Source organism: Lissotriton vulgaris, chromosome 6 (assembly GCF_964263255.1).
Source record: "Lissotriton vulgaris chromosome 6, aLisVul1.2, whole genome shotgun sequence".
NCBI lineage: Eukaryota > Metazoa > Chordata > Amphibia > Caudata > Salamandridae > Lissotriton > Lissotriton vulgaris.
This window is the reverse complement of record NC_141694.1, coordinates 1,126,363,803-1,126,381,433: the sequence shown is the minus strand read 5'-3', so window position 1 is coordinate 1,126,381,433 and position 17,631 is coordinate 1,126,363,803. Positions and strand designations below refer to the sequence as shown.

General features: G+C 45.9%; 1 protein-coding gene across 2 annotated transcripts in view; it reads left to right on the top strand.

Moving 5' to 3' along the window:
* The window catches only part of POLR1B (RNA polymerase I subunit B), a 260,946-nt gene that overhangs the window by 35,082 nt on the left and 208,233 nt on the right, over window positions 1-17,631 (top strand). The window lies entirely within an intron of this gene.

Below are 17,631 nucleotides of genomic sequence, written 5' to 3'. Positions count from 1 at the left end.
CCCCAACACCAACATTTTTTTCCTAATAGTATTGTATTAAAGCTACATACGAAAGTTCCCCACCCTACTCAAAAGAGCTTACTGACCCAAAATGCTTTAACTATGGATAGAACTAACGGTTACACAGTGAAATGGTCCCGGGTAGACCCACAATTAACAACAACTAAAATTGTAACTAAAGCACTCCCCTGGATAAACTCCTGCCTTAATGAGGATTCTACCCCAGAGCAAATTATCTCCAGTTTTGGGGAAATCCTCAAAACTATCAAGAGCGAGCTAGTTCGAACTCATAAATTAGGTACCCATTCAGGCCCAAAATGGTTCGACACGGCATGTCGAAAAGCACTAACCGCCCTAAAGAAAGAAATCCATAATCCACTCAGAGACAAGGAAAAAATAGCCAAGTTAAGATCTGATTATAAGCTGGCTCAAACCAGATGCAAAAAAGAGCTCAAGAATAAACTGTGGGCCCAGCTACACGAGAGCTGTCATATAAAGGACAGCTCTCAGTTCTGGCAGGTAGTAAAATCTCCTTTCATGCTAGAGGCCAACTCCCATCAACACTTAGATGTAGCAGTGACCGCGGATGAGTGGGTGACTCACTTTTCAAAGATCTTTAGTGATCTCCCCCCGGACAGTCCGGCACAATGCAACCAAGTAACTGGGTCTCCAAGAAAAGGGGTGTATCCAATTGATCTATCCTTTACCTTGGAGGAGGTTATACGTGCATTATCCTCCTCAAAAACTGGAAAGGCCCCTGGCCCGGACGGCGTCCCACTAGATATATTCATCTCTAACATCGACTTATGGTCTCCAATTATTACCCAACTATTGGCGGCTGTGCTAAGCACCGGCCTTTTGGATTCCTGGTCCACCTCCATACTTCTTCCTATTTTTAAAAAAGGGGATAGGAACAACCCAGCCTGCTACAGGCCCATTTCCCTCCTGGATTCACTGGGTAAAGTCGCGGGTCGCCTAATCCTTGATCGTTTACAGGATTGGGCGGCAGAAAATAACATCTTTACCAACCTCCAGTATGGATTCCGGGAGGGACTGGGTACTGTAGAACAGGCTTTAAACCTGACACTTTTAATAGGAAAGTATGTGGGAGTCAAACGGGGTAACCTATTCATGGTATACGTCGACCTTAGTGCGGCGTTTGATTGTGTAATTCACGCCAAGCTATGGTCTATTCTGAAGGAGTTGGGGGTCGATCCGCCGCTAATCAAATTTTTGCGCGAGCTTTACTCTGAAGCTTCGGCTCGCGTAAGGTTTGGAACAGGTGGCGAATTAACATCCTCCTTCCAAATAACCCGTGGAGTTAGACAGGGCTGTGTTCTTGCTCCCCTCCTGTTTAATTTATACACCTATGGTTTGGAAGCAGCCATGCCTGAAGGGAGCCAGGATTTACCTACCATTAACCACCGCCCTATCCCAGCATTGCTTTATGCTGATGATTCAGTAATCTTCGCTAGATCCCTGGTACAGTTGCAGAAGCAATTGGACAAATATTGTAATTATATGCTCTCACTTGGGTTAAAGGTGAACAAGACCAAGACCTTTGTCATGCAAACAGGGCCCAAAGTAAAAAGCTCCAAGCATCTTACCATCGAGCATTCAAAACTAGAACGAGTTAGGGAATACCCCTATTTGGGTATCCTAATAGATGAAGAGTTAACGTGGAAAAGGGCATTGGTAACTAGAAAACTGCTTTACCAACGTGCTACCTCTGCCCTGGTTTCATTTTCAAGAAAAATGGGTAAGCCATCCCCCCCCATACTACTTAAAATCCACCAAGCCAAATGCCAGAGCATTGCTACATACGGAGCCGGTGTATGGGGATATGCAAACACGGCTGAACTCCAAAAAATCCAAAACGGCTATGTAAAATATCTGTTGGCCTTCCCTCAGAGCGCCCCCACATACGGTTGCCATATAGAGGTTGGGATTGACTACTTAGCTGATTACATCAAATGTCAACCAATGCTATTATGGCACCGTATCTGGTCTAAGCCTGAATGTCATCTCACTCGTGCCCTGATTTCGGACTGCTTGGGGCTGACTTCCTGGAAAAAGATCCCTTGGTTGGCATACGTTGTTAACTTTTTGAAAGATTTGGATCTTAATCAATACGTAATAGAGCCATCACTAATTAGTGAGCTAAGCAGAAAAACCTTTAAGCGTCACTGCCTTAACCATCTTCGGGAACTTCGTTTGAGCGGCGAAGTACCCAAGCAAACAAATGCTCACATCATTTTGTGGAATCCGGATACCAGACGACCACACACACACACGACGGACTCGCCGAATTTAAGGCATTACCTTCTGATCTCTTGCTACTTCCTACTGGATCCATATATGAAAGGATGTATAATTAAATCCGCGAACCCTTTAATCATAAATCTGACTATCTGTACACCGGCCAGGACGGATGAGACCATTAATATAGGAACGCACTGCGCAAAGCCCTGAAGAAGTCCGGTCACGGACGAAACGCGTTGGCTATTTTTTATCTGCGAGTGTTTCAATCAATAAAGAGAACATAACGAAGAAAAATTGACTTGTACCAATTCCTTGGGAGAACAGTTTTACTTTACCTTAGCTACAACATGAATGTTGATTGAATACTAACATTGTGTTTGCCATACAGCCTTTTGGTGTGCGAGGTCAACTTGTGTAAATAGATATACAGAACAAATTCATTTGTTCTAAATTGGGTTCTAGGGGGTTGTAGCCCGGACCATTCGCACCCTTGCTTTGAGTAACTGTTGGGAATCTGACGTGTGGTGCGGCACTTAAAGCCCCAATCCCCTTTCTTGTTGTGATAAATGCTCACATCATGATGGTTCAAGTGTCACCAGGTATACAGCCTTATCTCACTTATTATTTGTCCAACCATGAAAAATATCTACTAACCAGGTTGCGTTTTAATTTGTTTTTCCGATTGGTAACTTTCCCAAATCCATTAAACTGGTCTTATGACTTAGAGAAATGCCCATGTGACAAGGTCTCGCCCCAAACCACTATGCATGTAGTCTTTTTCTGTTTTTTCTACGCCGATCCACGTAAACGCTGGGTTTTGCCTGTGTTGCGTCAGATGGGGCTGAGGACCTGCCGCCCAGCGTTTCTCGCTTTGCAACAGCTAGATTCCCAATATGCGGCAAAGAATTTAGCCATGTATCTGAAATCATGTTTAACAATTCGTAAAGCAATAAGGAATGTAGATCTAATCCCATGAAATTTTGTATCATGTAGCTGATTGAAAGTGTATCTTCCCTTCTATTTTTTCTTTTTCTTTTTCTTAATGTTTTAGGTTTTTTAAATTGTATTATAATACTGTAATCACTTCAGTATGTTTTCTAAGTGAATATGTTTTAAAAATTATGATGTACTTTTTATGGTTAACAAATTGTCTAACCGAATAAAAGAATTTGAAAGAATGAAAGGTATAGTAATAGAGTTTTACTCTACGTTAAAAGTGACGTTATTGTTGAGTATGCAAATAATATATTACTTTGTCTTAATAAAAAAAAAAACCTGAGCAATTCATAAAAAAACTAAAGGTTAAAGTGACATCGTAGTAAGGTGAAAATTTCAGTTAAAACCTCACATCTTAAACTCAAAAACTAAAATTCACCAGTTGCAGTTACTTGAAGAAACTACAAATTGCTCCCTCAAAATGTACTGCTTATGACCTCACATATTACATTATTTAAAATATCACTGAAATGACATCACTCTGCATGACTGGCGGGTGCACAAGTTATAGTTACATGATTTAACTATAACTGATAAATTTCAGATTAACTGTCTGTTTCGTCTAATTATGTCAATTTAACATTTGTTTCTTCCCCCCAGTACACACACGTGCGCACCGACACAGGTGCGCACCCACAAACGCTGCTTTGTTGGGGGAACCCCCAACACCAACATTATTTTCCATACACATATACATATATTTTTTTTATTTTTATAAGGGAGGGGGGGGCGTGGCTTGCAGCCGACGAAAATGGCCGCTTGCTGAGAGAGCTCCGGAAGTGGCCCTCCTGAACAATCCGACTACCTATCCTGACGTCTAACGGGAGGCTGGAGCACCCGTGAATGCCCGTGATCGAGCAGCATTGAAGACCGCAATTCTGGTGAAAATCTGCAGCAGTGAACCGTAGCAAATCGAGGCCGGGGAAAGGGGGCCTACCTCCATGATAGAAGCCGGGGCCTCGAGTGATCTGCAGGCCCAGAGACTCCCCGGGACGAGGTGTGGCAGAGGCATCAACAGAACTCAGACGGAGGGTCAGAATCAGCAGACAGGCGTGTCTGTTCCCCGCGTCCCTTCGAAACAACAAGACACAGAGGTGGGAGAGCGCAAAAAAACCCGCAGCGCTGGACGAGGGACACAGGCGGGGCAGCGATCCGCAGGCCCGGAGCGGACGCCGGAGGACTGAAATCGGAGACCCGGAGCAGCGTAAAGGCGCCCCAATGCTGAGACTCGCAGTGGAGCAGCCCAAAAAGCATACTGTAATTTCCGGCGACCGCCGACAGAAGGCCTAGGCCGGAGACTGCAACCGGGGCCTCAAGTGCCTGCACAAGCCAGATTAGCTCAGCGATCGGCGGAACAGCTGAGGCGCACTCCGCGCGGGCGGGCGGGGGATGGAGGGAGGGAGGGAGAGGGAGGGAGGGAGAGAGGGGGAGGGAGGGAGAGGGAGGGAGGGAGGGAGGGAGGGAGGACATTAAACACACAACACGCCGGAAACCTCGCGGCGAGTCAGTGGGGGCTCTACAATAAAGCCAGACGCATTTCTAAGTGGGGCCAGGCGCAATAAATAATCAAGACCGGACGGGGGGGGGGAGGAAACAAACCACGCTCTTCACATACAGAATTACGAAGGACGCCAAAGAGGCTCAAGGGGTACGCTCGTACAACCACTCCTGAAGGCACCGGCATTCGTCCGCCCATACCAGTAACTCAGGATTATAGCGCAAGAAAACGAGAAGGGGGCAACACATTGCAGAGACTTCAGGATCCACCGGCCAACATTGTAGACAGTGACACAGCCCCCTGCAACGGAACCGGAGTGCCAAAATGTCAGGCAGAGGTCCTAGAAACCTCATGACGCAGGCCGAATTGGACAAATATGCCTATAATAAAAACTTTCCCCCATTGCAGGAGGGGAGGACCTCATCAAGCGGAGCAGAGGGTGAAGGAGCCCCCTAAAAAGTTACACTGGAGGACATAATGGCGGCGCTGTACAAACTACTGTGGGCTCCATTTCCACAGATGTATCATTACTCCGTGCGGACTTCCAGAAAATCACCACCAGAGTGGCGGAGGTGGAGCTTACCACAAAATCACTAGTGGGCGACATAGCGGCGTTAAAAAAACCGGTCTCACGACTCGAGACTGAAAACAAAATGTTGGCCGAGAAGCTGGACGACTTAGAAGGACTCTCTCGCCGAAATAATGTGCGAATTTTAGGTATTCCGGAGAGTGAAGGCACCCAGGCTATGAATTTATTCGTTGAAGAACTGATAAAAACTAGACTACAGCCCAAGGGGCTTTCCACGTTCTTCTCAGTAGAACGGGCACACAGGGTGCCAGGCGGAAAAGCTAAGCCAGGGGCGCCCCCTAGACCGGTACTTGCGCGCGCCTCTTCAATTATAGGGACAGGGATGTCATTCTCCAGACAGCACGAATCTCCCCGCAAATCCGACTACAGAACTCTTCGATCTCATTCTTTCCTGACTATACGACAGCGGTATCAAAACGGCGTCGCAGCTTTCTGGAGGTCAAAAAAGTCTTGCGATCGCGTGAAATACCCTACTCAATGCTGTTCCCAGCGAGGCTAGGAGTGGCTGCAGAGGGGAAGACCTGGTTCTTTGAGACTCCTGAGGAAGCATACGACTAGCTTGAAGGTTGGAGAAAGAAAGATGGATCCCGTCGTGGTGGAAGAGACCGCAGTCGCCACACAGATGAAGCGGGGTTGGGTAGCCCTAAACTCTTCCCTCCAAACGAGTATGACTCACAGAACCCGGAACAAGGAGATCTTGACTGAAATGAATCAGGCTGAAAAGACAAGACTTAAACTTAGTTGACTGCGGATGCAGAAAGAAGTTTGTTACATGCCGGCTCTGGACATGGGGCAGAAACGGGCCCACCCGGAAGGGAAGGGCCACACTCACTTTGGGCTTCGTAACCCCTACACGCAAGTACTCTGTTGGGGTTTGGGATAGAGCACTCTGCTGAGTTGGGGTGGCGGGCAGTTCTGAGTCCGTCAGGCAGGGAGGCAGGGAGGAGGGAGGTGTTGAGGGATGGGGGAGTTCGAAGTTCCAAGTTTTTCGTTAGGGTTTCGCACAGACAAGACTACAAGGCATGGGGTTTGCGGCATGGTGCCTTCTTACTGGGCACAACAAGGTTACGCTACTCATTTCCCACTCCACTTTGACGGAATGATTGGCAGACCCTGTTTTAACACACAAAAAACGAGTCAACTGGCCCCAGAGGCCCCACTCACAGTGGTCGCACGGAATGTCCACGGGTTAGGGGATAAAATCAAACGAGGGTTAGTTCTTCGATAACTAAAACGCCAAGCTCCTACCCTGGTGCTCCTACAAGAGACTCATCTCACGGGAGCGGTATGTAAATCAATAGATCGATGGGGGTTCAAAATGGTGGTGCACGCGGAATTCTCTGGGGGGTCTAGGGGAACAGGTATTTTAATGAAAAAGAAACTCTCCATTTCTCATCAAACAAACTAAACATGACGACCAGGGTAGGTTTGCAGCAATACACGGTCAATGGGAGGGCAGACTAATAAACGTAGTGACAGTGTATATCCCCCCGGCTCTACAAATGGTGGCACTTCCGGCTCTCAGCGATTTCCTATTGTCGCTGCCAAGAGGAGACTTACTTGTGGGTGGGGATTTCAACGCCACGATAGACATTAATGTGGACAGACACCCAGTACGGGCGACAACCAATGGAGTCTCCCGCTTACGAAGCTTTGTGGAGGCGCTGGGACTAACAGAGGTCTGGAGACATAAACATCCATTAGAGAGGCAGTACACTTTTCACTCTGCTGTCCATAATAGTCTATCTAGATTAGATTATTTCTTGGCCCAGGAATCCATCCTTTCCAATGTAGAAAACATCACTATAGGCCCGAGAGGAATTTCGGATCATTCCCCAGTGATTCTGAAGGTTTCCTCCTCACACACCACTCACAAGCAACCTGTACCCGATATATCCAGGCTACTTACAAATACCACTAATACGTAAGAAACTCCACAACACTACAAAACACTTCTTCACCAAAAACGAAACCTTAGTAAGCTCTCCAACTATATTGTGGGAAGCCTACAAAACTGTTCTCAGAGGACAGGCCATTTCCTCCATAACAGAACACAAGCGCGCTAGACACAGAGAGCTTGCGACCCTTGAACGGGAGCTCCAGGCAGCCGACACTGCCCACTCGACCGACCCCACACCAGACTCGGCTCGAGATCTTTTGTTAAAGCAACGACAACACAAGGAACACCTCAGACTAGAAACAATGACAGCTTACACAGCGACAAAGCATAGAATCTATGATGTCGGCAACAAAGCTGGGAGGTTGTTGGCATGGCTAGACAGGAGAGAACGGGGTAACCACGGGGTAACCACACTATTGCACTAAGTCAAACAGCAGAAGGGCCTTACACCTCAGACTCTGGGGAGATTGTGAAGGAACTAGCCAATCATTTCAGTAAGGTGTACGCATCCTCATCAACAGCCACGGAAGTCGTAGACGCGACATTTCTGCGGGAAGTAGAGATGCCCAGACTCTACTCCGCGGCCTCTGAGGAGCTAGAAGCAGACTTCACTGCAGAGGAAATCGGAGAAGCAATTAAGTCCCTTCAATCCGGCAAAACACAGGGCCAAACGGCATCCCAATGGAGCTTTATAAACTCCTAGCACCCACACTCAGCCCACACCTACTGGCTATGTTCAATGACAGCTTGGAACAAGTCACGCTGCCTCTAGACCAACGGATGGCCACCATCGTGGCTATCCCAAAACCGGGGAAGCCCCCATCCGAATGCTTATCATATCGCCCTAGTTCATTGATCAATGCTGAGTCTAAAATACTGGCCAAATTAATTGCAAATAGACTACAAACCCACATTCACAAATTAATTCACCCGGACCAATCGGGACTTTATGCCAAACAGAAACACAGCACTTAATCTCAGGCGTTTACATAGTGTGCTGGCGAGGGAACACAGTCTGACAGAGACAGCAGCGGTCCTCTCCTTAGACTCCAAGATGGCCTTCGATATGGTGGAGTGGCCCTACCTTTTTACGGTTCTTCCACATCTAGGGTTTGGCCCTAAATTTTGAGCATGGATCCGGCTGCTTTACACAGACCCAGTGGCTCGCGTGGCAGTGAACGGGCGACTATCACACATCATCACATTAACGAGAGGGACACGACAGGGATGCCCATTGTCGCCGCTCCTTTTTGCCCTGGTATTAGAGCCGTTGGCAGCACAGATCCGTAGTACTCCTCTTATCCGTGGTATTACTTGGTAGGAGGGATGGGAAGACCGTATATCATTAAATGCGGATGATATTTTAGTTTACATCACAGACCCCGAAAACACTCTGCCGCTCTTATTTGGAATTTGCGACGCATTTGGGCGAATCTCTGGATACACTATAAACTGGGATAAATCGGTGTTGTTCCCGTTAAAAGGCCTGACACCGCGGCTCCCTCCTGGCTGTCCATTGGCGATCTCCCAAGAAACGTTTAAATATCTGGGCATACACATTGCAAGGGACCCAGTAATCTTCTTTGCCAAGAATTTGGTTCCCCCGCTGGAACGACTGCGTAGAGATGTAACACACTGGGAGTCGCTGCTGCTGACATTGTTAGGTAAAGCAGCATTATTTAAAATGATGGCCCTGCCCAGATTCCTGTACGCACTGGAAAACACGCCGTACCAGGTTCCCATAAAATACTTCAGACAAATAACAGCACATGTATCCACACTCCTGTGGGGCAACTAACTGGCCCGAATTGCACAAGTTAAACTATGCCGCAGTTGGTACGATGGCGGCATAGCGCTCCCTAACTTACGCCTTTAATACTGGGCTGCCCACCTCAAAGTAATAAATCAATGGATACACTCCCCACAGACAGACCCAACATATATGGCAGATCGGGCGCAACTAGGCTCAGACAACATGTTAGCGGCCCTATATAACAGACGGCGTGCATTGACACTAGCGGGCCCAACCAAACATACTGTTATGCTGTGGTATACAGCTCAAGCGCAACTAGGATGGAAGGGGGTTATAACCAAGCTCACACCTCTGTGGGATACGAAACAGCTAGGGAATCTCAGAAACAGAAAGGGATTTGGTCGCTGGGATAACCTAGGTATCTCCACAGTTAAGGACTTATGGGACAAAGGGGCGATTATCCCATTCGACTAGCTTAGACAACGATATGAACTTGCACCGACTGAGACGTATCGTTATATACAAATTAGACACGCACTCCTAACAGCTCTTCCACAGACCGAGAATTTGCCGGAGGCATCTCCATTAGAAGATAGACTCCTCACAGACTTTATGCCTAAACGAGCCACGTCCCTCACATATCGCAAACTAATAAACAATATTTCAGACCCCACAGCGACACTTAAAGAGAAATGGACAACGGACATCGAGGCTATGGATGAGAGAGAATGGCAGATGGCGCTCGCTTCTCCTAAAGAGGTGGGAATATCAGCCAAGCTCCGACTGATACAATTTAAAATTTTACATAGAGCATACCTCACCAGATCCACACTTCACACAATAGGTAGGGTGGAGCATCCATATTGCCTACGAGGCTGTGGACATGAGGGTACCTTTTTCACACAATTTGGGAATGCCCCTAGGTTAGCGGAATATTGGTGCCAGATCCTGCGCACAATATCTCAAACACTAAATGCCTCCCTGCTGCCTGAACCGCAAAGGTGCCTCCTCAACATCTGGGAACCAAATGACTTGTCTTGCTATGGGCAGACCTGGGTGACGCTGGGCCTCCTGGTGGCCAAAAGAAATGTGGCCCAGAAAGGGGGGGGGGGGGGGGGGCGGCGGAGCCTCCTTCCCTGGATGCCTGGTGCAGAGACATGGATACGACCATGATTACAGAAAGAGCTGTATATAACAGAAAATGCTCTCGCAAATGGACAAGAGTATGGACTAACTGGAATACATACAGAGGGGATATCTGTGACCCTGTTACCGAATCTGACAATGATAGCTCAGATAGTGACTCTGAAGGGGAATGAGAGATTTGGAGGGAGGGGAGGGTATGTACTAATAATAATGTTTATAGAAAAAGGAGTTAAGAGAAGAATGTTTTTACTATACGAATGCTATTGGATGATTGCAACCTTGAAATTCCCCCATGCCAAATGTCTGTTTGTAATGTGTACTGAAACAAAAAAAAATGGTTTAAAAAAAAAAAAGGGGGGGGGGCATATATATAGGATATATTTAATAATTAATATCACTTCCCATCTCTAAACACTTACTACTCCTTAGCCTTGCCCTAAAACCTCCTAATTGTTTTAAATAACAAAAGTATTTATTTTTTTACATACATATCAAAACAATACCCATTCAGGCTTAGAGTGCAGCATAAACTATACAAATAAGGGAGCAGAGAACTCTGGGTAGTTCTCAAGTTTAGGTGGAGAGCACCTCCCATATAGAGCACCTTACTACACCACCGACACTCTGAATCTACTCACCTCAAATGTTTGTATTTCTAGCGAAGTTAGGCATAGGATTAGCACAGTGCAATCCACATCGAGCTAGAAAGGGACAGTCTTTTGCCATTTCAGCAAAGAAACTCTGCTTCCTTTTTTGCATAATTCGTGGCACTCTAAGTCTGAAAGTATATTGTTCTGTATTATACTGAGTGCTTCCTTTGTGTGTGTGTGTGTGTGTGTGTGTGTGTGTGTGTGGATATATAGATCTATATCCAAGAACTGCAGCACTTGGCCGATCCACCTCCTACGATACCGGTGCCAGCAGCGGCGGCTGCAACTGCTATAATTACGGAAAGAAGAATTCTTTCAGGCAATCCAAAAGGAAAACAGCGGCACATGAGATGACAGCACAATAATTTTTATGTGCACAAACCACGCGTTTCGGCGAAGCTCGTCGTTTGTGTGCAAATTACAATTTGTGTGCTGTCTTCTGGTGTGCCGCTGTTTTCCTTTTGGATTGCCTGAAAGAATTCTTGATATAGATATTTATATAGTTCCTTTCCGTAAGTAAAGAAAGTTTTGACACTCAATACAACACTTCCAAGTTTGATATTTCTCGAGCAAACTGTTACAACAGCGGTCACTATATATATCTTTCCTGCATTGTAAAGTACCAAAAAATAGCCTTTACCTACATGGTAAAGGTGGCATTTTTCATAAAACAACTTTGTTTCAAGTTGTGTTATTTTGTGGATTTGAGGTCTTAACAAGGTCGGTGGATGTACTGCTGTAGCTCTAGTATGTGGTTGTAAGGCCTAATGTCTAAATTTCAAGTATCTATAGCTCTCCAGCCCTGGTATGTGGTAGCTGGCTTTAATGTCATCAAATTTTCTAAATTTCCCCATTATGATAAGTCTTGCAGGATATAGCATCTCTGAGTTACCTAGCTCTGGAAGGGAGATCTGTCTCGTGGCTCATAGTGAAGACCGTGTTCCCCTGCATTGGGGTTCTAGAAGTGGGGGATAGGTCATAAAGTCTTCAAATTGTGAGATTTTAGAAGCCACGGGGAGAGGGGAATGGGCGTGGGGAGGGGGGGGGGGGGGGAGTCAGGTAGAGGGAGGATATGTAAAGGATTTTGGGGAGGATTGACATTTTTAGCATAGCTATTCTTGGCAACCAAGAGAGGGCATGTAGACTCCATGAGAGGGTGAGCGCTTTGAGAGACCTACATGGGGATTTAAGGTTGATCCTCGTGCATTCATACAAGTCCGTTGTCAACGTAATCCACAAGTAGGTTATTCTTGTTTATGCCCACTGAAAGGGGGTTCTTGCTTTGCAGTATGGCGGCCAGGTTTTTGCCTCCGGAGATTAGTAGATTCACTTTTAAGGCCTGGTACGGCACAGTACTCCTCAAGAATAGGTATCAGTTCTTGTATGGATTTGATGTAGTAGGCTAGAGACACTAAAGGCATCATAAATAAAGGCTGAGGCTTAAAAGATGTCTTGATGAAAAGGGATATGCTGATAATCCCCCATTCTTCTGTATCTGTTGGAGAAAAGTCCTCAAATAGAGGTCAAAGAGCATCAGAGAGTGAAGACATCTGTCTTGAGCCTCTCTGAATCAACGTCCCCAGGGATTTATAACCATTCATATACTTGGTGGCCCATGGGGAAGCGTAAAGTGTATCGACCCGTCCCCAAAAGAATTCTACAAAGCGTGACCTGGCCTGGGTTGCCTTCACAATATCCCTTTTGACCCTGTTCAATCCTTTTTCTGCATTGAGGGACAACTTCACAGCTTCTTTGTGATGGCTCTCTGCCAGGTCAATAACGTGATGAGCTTGTTTAGTGATGTTTCTTGTTCATCCGAATGGACACAGCCATTCTAGTCCGCTTTTATAAGGAGTAGTAGAGCCATTTACAGTATATTGGTGAGCATTTTGTCCATAAGTGTCCATGTTCAATTTGGATATTGTTCTGTTCGACTGGCACTTATAAGTGTCTTAATGGAGCTTTGCGATCAGTCTTTGTCGTTCTGCCCAACGGAGAACATGCTACATAGTCTGCATATGACATTGAAGACTTATGCAAGTGGCGGAGGGGGTGGCTAGGAGTGGTGAAGCTTGTAGAAGGATGCAGTGAAGCCAGCTGGGCCTGGGGTCTTGTTTAACTTCAGCTACTTGATGACTATTGTAATTTCTGATACCTAAATAGTTTCCTCTAAGTCAGCCTTGTCTGTGGTTGAAAAAGTGGAAGAGTTGCCAGCTGAAGGTAGGCTGATCTGATTTGGCTTCTAGTGGTGATGGCTGTACATAAGTTCCTGTAAAAATGTGAAATAAAAGCACAGTTTCCCATCCTCATTCTGCCTGAGGTGTCCCGAATCTTCATTAGAGCGTTTTAATCACAGATGAGAACTGTTTGTATATGGCAGTGGTGTGAGTAAAGCTTGAAAGAAGTAGTAGGACTATGAGGCCTGTCACCAGTTTAATCTATCAGAAGGTTCCATAAACCATTGTAGCCTGCCCCAAATACTGTTTACACTTTCAAGAAGTACCAATACTAATGGTAACACATATCAATATGTTGACGTCGTTCAATATGTTTCAGAAATGCTCATTATCTTTTACCTTGTTAACACCCTACATAAATGCTTTTGGGGCTTGTTTGCTCCTTTCACATACCACACTTGCTAACAAGTGACGATTCTACAGGATGACTGAATGCAAAAAGAGAAGCTTTGTGATTTGGAGAATGCTGGAATGGAATACCTACAATTGAACTAAGGTTCCTAATATGAGAGTGCAAATCAGATGCTCCTTTATTGATTACTTTTTTAAATGTATTTTTTAAAATAATAAATGTGATGGTTTTGTCTATCCTAGTTTTAGGAGGTGGGAATCACTTTCTTTCCTTTCCCAAAATGCCCCAAACAAACATAATTTTATATTGTTAAGCTGAAACATAAGTGACTTTTCTCCAGAAACCAGGATAACTGTCAGCTCTTAATTTTAGACATGCATGTGCTATGGTAGCACCTTTCTACCACCTAAAAACGTGCTTGAATATTAACAGATGACTTGTTGATTGTCCTGTTCTTCAGATCAGAAGCTGAAATAAAGACATGTGTTTAGCTCCATGGTATTGTTACAAGTCTGTTGCGATCTTACGTGGTGACCTTTTATACAATTTGATTGCTATAATAATAAGTGTTGAGTTCATTAGAAAAAACAATTTCTTCACCATTCCATGACACAAAACATAATGAAATAGTACCACCATTCTACGTCCCCACACTTCTATGAAATAGTACCACCATTCTACGTCCCCACACTTCTATCAATTTAAAAACACCTACATGTGGGGCAACCTATTGCACTGATCAAGAATAGGTAAAAACTACGACTATGTGAAGACATACTATATTAATACTATATTGACTACATATGGCCACAGATCTGGTCACATATATGGCATGTTTCAGTTGGTAACAGTTGTTCCTCTCACTGATGTGAGATACTGTTGTATTTGTAAAAGACATGTGACATGATGGTAAGACATTTGCCTTTCAATTGATCTTTACTTGTGGCTTCCTGTTGTCAGTTTAAGCAATGCTACTTTCTGCAAAAATGTCGCACGAGTCGCCTGGCATTATGGGTAATTCAGATTTCAGGGTGATCTAAATATCCCTTAGTCTTAAACTAACATACGTGGGTAAATATAAAACCATATATAGTTTCATTCACCCTCAATATCCATTAATTAGAGTTTTTGTTATCAAGTGATGTGTATATGACAAACATTTAAGACTCTCAGCCACACTGTAATTGCTGGCTATAGGTATCGTGGGCTTTTGAACAAACTGCAAGTTATGTGCTTGTCTGTGCTAAGAAGAGTCTCTTGAACCTAGTGGTACATTATTTTTTGGGATCTGCCATCAGTGCAAATATTTAAAGTTGTTCCCTAAAAACCTGTGTCACAGCAAGGAGCACGGCACAGTTTGGATACTTTCATAGCATAAGGGGGAAAAAAACAAAATACCATCTGACTCCTTGCTGGGGCACAGATGCGCAGCTCTATGTAAATGTAAATGTACAGGAATTTATATAGCGCAAATCACTGAGCGGTTTCTGAGCGCTTGCTTAGGGAACCCGTCCTGGTATTCCCCTGTGAGATAACCCCGGCAGGGTATCCGCAAGGTGAAAGCCAGGCATCCCGCCGCGAGGGGCCGATGTGGAGATTAAGCAAGCTATTGCCCAGAGTCGCAGAGTGTGTACCCGTGAATCGAGTAGGCACCGGAGCGAGAATTGTCGAGTCCATGGACATTTTTAGGACTCAAGACCCCGCCGAGCCGGGAATTGAACCCTGGTCCCGGGCTGACCTCTGCTTCCAGGTCTGCCTCCTCTAACCAGTGAGCCACACTTCTCCACTCTATGCCAGCTCTTTGCCAGAGGAAGGACCCAGACATTGTTTACATTGTTTTTTCGAGGGCTAGGAAAAAATCCAAACAGTCACTGACTCCTTTCAGGTCACAGGTTTGCGTATCTGTGCCTGGGCAAGAAGCTAGAAGCTAGGAAGCTAAGAAACTAGCCCTAGGGTGACTGACTCCTGCTAGGACACAGACATACAGCTGCTTCCTCTTCTCTTGGTTCTCTTGGGCAGAGAATCATTGAGAGACCAAAGAGCAGTGTGAAACTGAATGCTGGAGTGGTGATTGGAAGGGGAGGCAGCCTCCACTCCCTTACTCCTTTTTTAAATCGAGCCTGCGTGGGCTGCGCAGATGCGCAGTATTTCTAGCGAGATTCTATGTTTTTAGGTAGCTTTGAGTATCGGGCTTTAAGCCCCGCCCCTCTTTCCCATTGGCCGGCGTTCTAAACGGTGGCCCGCCATGGGGAAAGAGGTTTCTCTGACGTAGACTTTTCTCTCTGTCAGACGGCCCACTTGCACGGGCTCCTCTGACTTCCTCCCTGCCGTAAAAGGTTTGTTATCTTTATGGGGCCATGTGTTTCAAACACATGGCCCCATAAAGACAAGCTCCGCAGCGTGTTTATTTTTGCATCTGGCTTTCACTTTAAAGTGAAAGCCAGATGCAAAAATAAACCATGGCTGCCTGGCTAGCGCTTGTTTCTTTATCTTTTCATCCAAAACCTTTCATCTAGGACCTTTCATACTTCTGAGCCATGTCCCTTGCTTTGAAAAATACACATTTACTGAAGTCAGGGAGTCGTTACCAATGAGAAACGCGGAGCAGCAGTTCGGATTTCCCAGGACGTACCCCCTGTCACGTGCCCGTGGAGCACACGTCGCCCTGGTGGCCGCCGAGGATTCTAGTACAGTGCTGTCTCTGTTCCTTTCTAACCTTCTGCAAAGAAGGCAAAGGTGAAATCAAAGATGGGCTGGAAGTCATGCTGAGCGTCCCGAAGAAAGCAAATGACTCCATGCACGTCAGCATGCTGGAAGGTACGGAGGGCCGCGGGGAGGGCGGTGGAATGTATACCTGTGTCTTACAATCTGTGCTTGCAATGACTGTGGAGAACTGAGCGCCAAACTGCAGTTCGCACAATGACCTTGGCAGCGTGTGTGTTAACAGACTGAGCTATGTATTGGCCCAATATGTGTGAAAGCCACCCTTCTTTGAACAATGCACGCGTCCTATATATAGGATTTGATTTCACGATCTACACGCAGTACATCACTAGTGACCGCCCCAGCCCCATGGCAACACAAGTAAAGCATTATACATGTGAATAGTGTTTCGGAATGAGTCTTCTTCATAGATGTATTTTTTATTTATTTTAACGATTTGTAGAGCGCCTGGTGACCCGGAGGCATCCCCGCGCTGTAAGGACTTGCGATGACCAAGAGTGGAAAGGAGGTCCTATTTGGGGAAGAGGAGAGTTTTCAGCTTTTTGCGGAAGCGAAGGTGGCAGGGTTCCAGGCGCAAGCAGCTTGGGAGCGAGTTCCAGCCTGAGGATGCTTTTACTGAGAAACGTCGACCACCAGTGCGCACCTTCCTGAATCTTGGGACATTGGCCAGACGCTCATTGTCCAAGCGCAGGAGTCTAGGTGCTTTATACGGGGTGACCATGTCTCTCTGGATAGAAGGGCCTAGACTGTTGAGGAGTTTATGGGCGGTACACATTGCCTTAAACTCTATCCTCTGACGCACTGGGAGCCAGTGTAGGGCCTTGAGTGCTGGTCTGGCAGAGGCTCTGGAGGGGAGACTCATTAGCAACCGGGCAGCCGCATTTTGGATGCGCTGAAGTTTTGCCAGAGTAGTTTCTGGGGCTCCTAGATAGACGGCATTACTGTAGTCCAGACGTGCAAGGATCAGGCCTTGGACCAGGAGTTTCCTAAATAGGGGAGGGAGTAGCGGAAGGATCTTTCGGATGTACTTTGTTACTGGTACGCCTTCCATCTGCTCAGTATCCCTAAACCTGCATCGTACATCTTTCAGCCTTGGGGCATTGACTACTGCCAGGTGTTCTGCTTGTAGAATAGTTTGAATGATCCGTATACCCCCAGAGGTCATCTTAAGTCTTTGAGTGCTGGATCGATGTCAGATTTTCAGGAAAACTACTCAATTTATAAATGACTTACATATACAGTAATTGCAGGCCGCTTTATTTAATGTAAATAACGGAGACATCCGGTCTGGATCTGATCCTCCTGGACTTCCGTAGGCTCCCCTACATACTTGGCAGGTTTGCTCCAACATGCAGGCAAGATTTTAATGGCAGGCATTTAATGGCCAGCACTATGCCCTGCACAAACAGCAGTGGAACCTATATGGGGTCATGATGTGAAACAGCTTTTAAATTCCCATTCATATTCCATTTTATTGGCTGCCGATTAAGTAGTTTGCCCTAGGTATAAGATAAAGGAGCACTG